The sequence below is a fragment of the Lagenorhynchus albirostris genome, chromosome 11 (genome assembly GCF_949774975.1).
Source record: "Lagenorhynchus albirostris chromosome 11, mLagAlb1.1, whole genome shotgun sequence".
In the NCBI taxonomy this organism is placed as follows: domain Eukaryota; kingdom Metazoa; phylum Chordata; class Mammalia; order Artiodactyla; family Delphinidae; genus Lagenorhynchus; species Lagenorhynchus albirostris.
Window position 1 is genome coordinate 75,801,745 of NC_083105.1, and position 8,608 is coordinate 75,810,352.

Here is an 8,608-nt window from a genome sequence, read left to right on the forward strand (position 1 = left end):
GAATGGCTTTATAAAGTTTAACTTTGATAAAGCATTTAAGCCATTTTTGTGCCTTAAAATGCTTTGTTTCTCCAGGCATCCTTTAAGGCATTTCTTCCAGCTATAAAATAAATAAGTAACGAGACGTATTGTACAGCATAGAGCATATACTCAATAATATCATAATATCCCTATATGGTGACAAATGGTAACTAGATTTACCATGGGGATCATTTTGCAATGTGTAAAAATATGAAATCACTATATTGTACACCTGGAACTAATATCATATGTCAATTATAACTCAATAATAAAAAAGACATTTCTTCAGTGTTGAGGAGAAATAGCTAAAAATCCAAGGTCTTTGAAGTTAGACAAATCTGGGTTTGAATTCTAACTCCTCACTTGCTAGCTTGTCTCCTAGGACAAGTTATGTTGCCTCAGTAAGCTTCAATTTCCTCATCGTAACATGGGGTTAAGAGTACCTACCCTGTAGGGCTGTTGTAAACACTGAAATAAAGGGACATCTGGAAGAAAACCTTGAAAGGATTGGGCTTCATCAGCCTGAGTCCCTTTAGGAAACAGGTGGTCCATTCAGAGTAGGAAAATTTGAGGAAAGTGTAGTAGCAGGACTATTTAAAAAATGTATATGTAAAGTGTAGGAAAACCACAAAAGATAATGCAATACTCCATTTACAACAGCCAAGACATGGAAGCAACCCAGGTTTCCATCAACAGATGAATGGATAAAGATGTAGTGTATATATATATATATATATATATATATACTACAGATGAATGGGTAAAGATGTAGTGTGTGTGTGTATATATATATATATATATATATACACACACACACACACACACACACACACACATACATGCAATGGACTATTTCCAGCCTTTAAAAGAATGTAATAATGCCATTTGCAGCAACATGGATGGACCTAGAGATTATTGTACTAAGAAAAACAAATATCATATGATATCACTTATATGTGGAATCTAAAAAATGATACAAATCAGCTTATTTACAAAACCGAAACAGACACACAGACAGAAAACAAACTTATTGTTACCAAAGGGGAAAAGCAGGAGGTGGGATGGGGTGGGATGGGCGGGCTAAATTAGGAGTTTGGGATGAACAGGTACACACTACTGTATATAAAATAGACAAACAACAAGGACATACTGTAGAGTACGGGGAACTATGTTCAATATCTATAATGGAAAATAATTTGAAAAAGAATATATATATGTATATGTGTAACTGAATCACTTTGCTGTACACCTGAAACAAACACAACATTATAAATCAACTATACTTCAATAAAAAAATAAGATAGTGCAATACTCTAGGGATACCAGCTCCAGGCCTGAAAGTCTGGGTAAAAGCAGTGTTTCCTGGGACTTGGAGACGGAGAAAGCTGTGCCGAGGGAGCTGCCAGAGAGGTGCTGAGACCTCCGTGAGAGATATTGCCAGCCCTTGGCAACAACTGGGGGCCTGGGAAATGAACAGAGTAGCTTCCCTCCCTCCCTCTTGCTTTCTCTCCCTCCAATTCCTTCAGAATTCTCTAGTGGCCAAACCCAACTTGAAGCCATTTGGTAAGAGAGTCCATTAAGGTCACAGGAAGTGATCTGGGGAGCAGAGTAGAGAGAGATGGAGAGTGGATCTGGGGGCAAATGGAACATGCCCAGCATGCTCAGTAAGCGTATTTTCTTTATTTTTCTCTTTCGGAGACTGTAAACAAGAAGGTGTCTTTCCCTTGGAAGAAGAAGCAAACAGTAGAGCTGCCACTAGCCTCTGAAAGACTGTGCCTTATATGTGAGGTCTATAGATTATGAGACATCACAGACATAGCCCTGGAGTTGGAAACAAACACATATTAATCTTTATTTAAAGGACAATGGGAGAAGCACAGATGGTCTAGTTGTTGATTCTCCAAGAGAGTGAATGATGCAAAGAATCTGATATTCTGGTCAGACAAAAACAGGAGCTCTTATTTCAATAGTGGCTTTTCAAGTTTGCCTCTTGGCATGAAGCTAACTCTGGCAGAGGGTATCGTATAAACAGGGCACATGCCTAAGCATGTAAGCCAGTCACTACTTGTCGGATACATTTTCACCCTCTAGCCCATGACCCACAGTTAGCTGACAAAGCTGATGGCAAGGCATCTTTTCAGAGAATGTGTTATGGACCACTTAGATCTTTTCAAAATTTGTAAATGAGTTGAAGGTCATCTTTGGAAAAGAGTGCTTTGTCATCACTGGTGGTGCAGCAGATCTTTGATTCACTCCACTTGTAAGCCTTCTGACCTTCGGGTAAATAACTCTTCTCCTGTCAACACATAAATAAATAAATAATCCTTCTCCTTTGCCTCTCATAGTGTGCTCAATGGTGACCCCCCAAAAGATATATCCATGTCTTAATCCCCAGAACCTGGGCAGGTTATCTTATTTGGCAAAAGGGTCTTTGTAGATGTAATTAAGGTAAAAGATACTGAGATGAGAAGATCATTCTGGATTATCTGGGTGGGCCCTACATCCAATGCCGAGTATCCTTATAGGAGATATGCAGAGGGCAGGCACAATGAGAAGTCTATGTGAAGAAGGAGGAAGAGATTTGTGTGATATGTGGCCACAAGCTGAGAATGCCAGCAATCACTGGAAGCTGGAAGAGACATGGAATGGATCCTTCCTTAGAGCCTTTGGAGGGAGTATGACCCCTGGTTGTGGACTTCTGGCCTCCAGCATTGTGACAGAATAAATTTCCATTTTTGCAAGCCAACAAGTTTGTGGTATTTGTTACAGTAGCCCTGGAAACAAATACATTTCTTGTGAAACCATCTGTGCTGACACCTTGATTACTAAGCAGATTGAGTCTTCGCAGCCTGGAGAATTACAGAAATAGTGCAGAGAGTGAACATCTTAGAATATATATTTCTGACGATTATGAGAAGCCATCTCAAATCCAGGGAAGTTGTGCTATCTAAATTACACCTTAAGCATTTGCAATGAAACATCATTAAGTTGAATGAGAGGCAGAAGAAAGAGCATTGGAGGAAGGAATCAAGTGTCCTGGATTCTATTGCTGACTTTATTATTCACTGGCTATTTGACCTTTGAAAAGTCATTCAAATAGTCCAAGCCTAGATTTTCTTATCTCTAAAATACTTGTCCCACCTACTTTACAGTGTTGGCAAGAAAGTTAAATTATACAAGGTGCTCTGAAATAGTAAAGTGCTATCCATTAAACTGAAAAGTAGTATATGATACATTTACTTATTCATAATATAAATACGATATGTACTTGCTCAGCTAAATTAGATCCTATAACTCAGAATTTGCCATGATTGGGAAAAGGGATACATAGGAGTCAGGAAATCAGGGTTTTTGTCTTGGCTCTAAAGACTAAAGAGCCAAGTAATCTTGGACAAAGTATTGAACCTTTTAGAGACACAGTTTTCATAATTGTTAAGTGAAGGAGTTTGACTGGATGATCTCTAACGTTACTCCCATATCTCTCATTCTATAGAATTTTAAGAAAATTATGATTAGCAAGATGGTTCTCTCCCTTGGTGAATTTTTTTCTTCTCATCGATTAAATTTTCACTAAATTCTGTCAATCCTGAACTTGTCTGCTGAGCTTCAGATTTATATAACCAAGGATCTGGATGTCACATATAATATCAGCTGAGAAACTCTGAATGTAAAGGAAAGGAAAAACAAAATTTACTTACACAAGAAAGAAAAGAAAGAAAGAAGAAAAAGGAAAATAGAACTTATTGGCTCACTTAATTGGAAAGTCTATGAATAAAGTTAGTTTTAGCTACAGCTAGATTTATGGCTTAAATAATGTCATCTAGATTTACTTTCTTTCCATCTCTCTGTTCTGTTTTGCACAGGGCGGGCTCGCTCCATTCTGCAGCTTCACATGGTGTAATAGTGCTGTTGCATTATCTCTTAATTACAAGTATCAAGGAAAAATAAAAGTATCTTCCCAGATGCATAACAAGAATCTCTTTGCATCTCATTGGCTCTGATTGGCTAAAATGTCCATCTCTGAACCAGTCACCATGTTAAGAAGAAATTCAGTGTGCTGACTGGCTTAGATCTGGGTCATGTGATTCATCGCTAAACCAGAGATATAGTCCCATTGTACCAGGGCCAGTTGATTATAACATTCCAGTAATTTTCTGAGTTGGTTGTTAAACTGTTGGGAGAATTAAATTTGAAAAGGTGGGAGTCTTCACACTACAAACTAGGGCTTTATTTGTTTACTTATTTTGGAGAGATCATTTACCAGCACATCACTGGGTACGGCCCTGTCCAAGCAAAGTGGGTGAGGATAGGATCACCTTGTAAAAATGAGGCTGTTAACAAAATAAGACAAAAATAAATGCTGCAGTGGCAAGAAAAAACAAACAAAAACAAAAACCTACTACTATTCATTCACTAAAACTGGAAGCTCAAACTCAAAATATCTAATGCTGAATTTTCTCTTTCTCCTCAATCTGCTTTGTCTCATGGATTTTCCATCTTGATTGGTAACCATTACTCCAATCAGACACTCAAGTCTAAAATATGACATCTAATTTTTGAATGCTTTTATTTCTTTCATAACACAATTTTGCCTCCTTAGCATTTTTTAAACCCATCTCATACTCTATTGCTACAAGTTACTTAGACTTGTTTGATCTCTTTTTGGGATATTTCAGGATTCTTCTAATTTGTCTGCAGACCTTCAGTCTTACCTTTCTCAAATCTATCCAGCGTATCACCAGCAGGTTGATCTATCTAAAGTATGTCTGACCCAATTATTACTTCTTCCTAAATTTCTTTCCATTGCATAATAGATAAGGTCTGTGATGGCTTTCAACATGTTCACAAATTCTTCTCCCTTTAAGAGGTGGAGCTTAATTCTCTGGCTTTGAGTATGGGCTCAATGAATAGAATATAACAGAAGTGATGCTGTGTGGCTTCCATGACTAGGTCATAAAAGGAGTTGCAGTTTCTTCCTTGCCCTCTCTCTTGGATGACCCACTCTAGGGAAAGCCAGCTATCATTTTGTGAGAACACTCAAGCAGCACTGTGGAGGGGTCCATGTAGTAAAAAACTGAGGCCTCCTGCCAGCAACTATCTTGGAAGCGGAAGAGTTTAAACGATTGCAGTCCAGTCTGATGTGATGACTGCAGCCTCATGAGAGATTCTGAACCAGAACAACCTAGGTCACTCCTGAATTCCTAACCCACTGGAACTGTGAGAAAGCAAGTAATTATTATTTTAAGCTGTTAAATTTTGAGCATAGCGACAGGTCATTTGGTCTCAGCTTAACACTTTATTTTTCCTCCATCACTGAACTTACACTTTACAAAACCATATGGGTTTGTCTTCCTCATTATAGTCCGAGCTTCCTGAGGGCAGGTACTGTAATTCTGAGCTCACTGCTGTATCCCTGAGTAGTAGATTGTATTGCTATTTCACAAAGATGGCTGCAACAATATCTCCTATTTCAAGTATTCTTCTAGAACCTTGTCACTTCCCCATTCAGAGGTGGATTCCCTGTCTCCTCCCTTTGAAACTGGATGGAACTTTGTGACTGTCTCAAACAGTAGAGCTGAAGGGATGATATGTTATTTCCAAAGGTAGGTCATAGAAATGCCATGCACATTTGCTTCTCTCCTTTAGACCCTTGCTGTTGGAATCCAACCACTGTGCTGTGGGGAAACTCAAACAATCTGTAGAAATGTCCACAGGGAGAGGAAGCATGGGCCCCAGCTCACAGTGGGAGCCAATCTCCCAGGCGATAGCCAGTGCTAACTAGCCATGTGAGTGAACCATCCTGGAAGTCAATCTTCCAGCCCCTAGTTGAGTCTACCAAGCCAATGCCACGTGGATCAGAGATGAGCTGCCCCTGCTGAGCTCTGCTCAAATTGCAGCTTTGTGAGGAAGATAAATGATTGTGATTGTTTTAAGCCACTAAGTTTTAGGATAATCTGCTATGCAGCAGTATGTAACGGGAACATCCAGCACAGTATCTGTGACACCACAGGCATTTGACAAGCATTTGTAAACTGATTGAAGATGCTAGTTTCCTTATACAGCTACTTTCTGGGCACATTAGTATACGTGTCTTTCTTTAAACAAATCTTGAACTCATCTGACTCAAGATTTGTGTTCAAGCTGTTCCTTCTGCTATGAATTGCCTCCCTACTTTCCTTATACATTTACCTGCTCAAGTCTTATGCTTCTGAAAAAATGCTGTTGAAACTTCCTTTCCTCCCTTCCTTGCATCCTTTTAATAACTATGTCGTGAATGTCTACTATAAGCCCAGGATACCATATGGAGCAATATAGACAAAATCCCCATCTTCTTGGAGTTTTACATTTCAATGGGGATCCAGTCAACAAATAAATATGTCATTAAAAACTATAGAGTGTATTAGCACCTTAAAGGAATTAAACAGTGTGCAGTAATAGAAAAAAACGGGGTGGGTGGGAGGGGCAGGAGGAATGGGGTCCTATTTTAAATGAAGTGTCTTGGGAAGATCTCTTTAAGGAGGCGATATGTGAGATCTGAACAATAAGGAGGAACAAGTCTGGAAGAAAAGACCATGGCATCCTGGGCAGAGAAAACAGCAAGTGCAAAGCCATGAGATGAGATAAAAAATGTTTTCTGTTGGATAAAATAAAGGAAGCATTTATGGCTGCAGGATAATGAGTGGAGAGAAGACATTGACTAGATGAAGTGGGAATAATAAACAAACACCAGATCATGTATACGTAGAATCACGAAAGGAATTTAGATTTAATTCTAAATACAAATGATATTTACTGGAGGACTTTAAAGTGGGGGAGTGCCACAGTTGGATTTGCATTTTAAGCTTACCCTTGCTGTTGTGCAGAGAATGGATTTTAGGTTGGCAGAAAGGGGTGCAGGGAGATCAGTAGGGAAACCAAACTGAACATGAGATGGTGGCACTTTGGGTTAAGGTGGTAGCAGTAGATAGATAGATAAAAATGATGTATTGGGATAAAATTCGTGGCTATAACTTATAGGACTTGTTGGGGACTCAAGGAAAAGGAAAGGAATAGAGGATTTCTGGCTTTGGTAAAGGGTTTGTACTTTATTGTAAAGCAGTAAGGAGCCATGGGTGGATTAGCAGGGCAGTGCATGCTCCACTTTCTTCAAGAAGCCTCTCTAGATGCCTCCTGATAGAATTAATCTCTCTCTCTTCTGGGTATTTATTCATAGTTTTGATTCTCACAGGGAATGTAGCATAAAGTATGGATTAAAAGTGTAAGGAATTTTGGGGGCTGAATTGATATGAGTTGATCTGGGTTCCACCACTACTTTATGTGAGGTGTAAGACTTGGAGAAGCCCATTCATCTCTGTGGCCTCAACTTCTCCAAATGTGGGTAGCATCTATGTTACAGGCTTGTTGGGTTCATTAAATGAAACTCTGGAGGAGAAAGATATACTTCAGAAAGGATAGGGAGAAGACCTAGCTTTACATTAACTTTAAATTCGCTTAATAACTAACTCTAACATTTATGGAGCACCTACCCTGTGCCTGATACTAGGTGTTTTACTCTTCGTAACAACCTTGTGATTTAGCTACTTTTGTCATCCTCCTTTACAAACAGGCACAAAGAGCTTAAAAATGTACCCAAGGTCCTGCTGTAACACTTAACTTGTATAGATTTGTCTTTCTATATCCCTATTTCTCCCCATTTCTCTCAGATAACAGGGAGTGTGTGTGTCTTGTTCACAACTTTCTTCCTCATCTCTGACACATGGCAGAAAGTAACTTCATGTATGCTGAGTGAGTGAACTTTCAGGCATTGACTCACATGTCAAAGTTGAAAAGACAGAGGTCAGAGTTATGGGGTCTTGACAAGACAAAGGTCAGAGTTATGGGGTACTGGCTTTACTTGAGTGGGTCCACCCAGCTGAGCTGGGGAGAGTCCTGAGCCAGACTAGCTTTGAAAGCTGGTCAGATCCATGATGAGGTCAGATCCTCACGTGGTCAGATCAGATCCCCCCTGCTGCCTCATCTGTAGTACAATGATAATGTGCCTAATTTACTTATGCTGTTTCGTTTCAGAAGTGTAGCAATGGCACAATACAACCTTTATTAACAAGACTACTGAGAGAATGGCGTATTCCGACTACTCAGGCAGAGATGAAAGCTCCTTTGTTTAAACCCTTTTGGAAAATCTCTATAAGATGTAGTGGCCACTGTTTCGCCTTGGGAAGGACTGTGCAGTGAATATGATTTGTGTCTTGAAGTTGAAAAGCTGCTGATCCTCCTGTCTTACAGTGGTCTCCGTGCTTTATTCTAAATATGATTATTTCAGAGAGGAGAAGGTGGGAGGAGATTGGGCTAAACATATTCTTAGATGAGGCACTACCTTGAGATGCTCATTTTAAAATAACATTATGATATGGGCTTATGTTCCTTCAGAATTGACACTGTCCCTTAAAAAAATAGAGTGATGGGAAAAGGGAAAATTAATGAAAGATTCTGTTCCAAGTCTTTAAGTCTTCCTGTAAATATCAGCTTAATTTCTCCCATAAGAAGACTGTAAAATGATGTTTACTTATCAGAACTGGGCTTGCTGTGT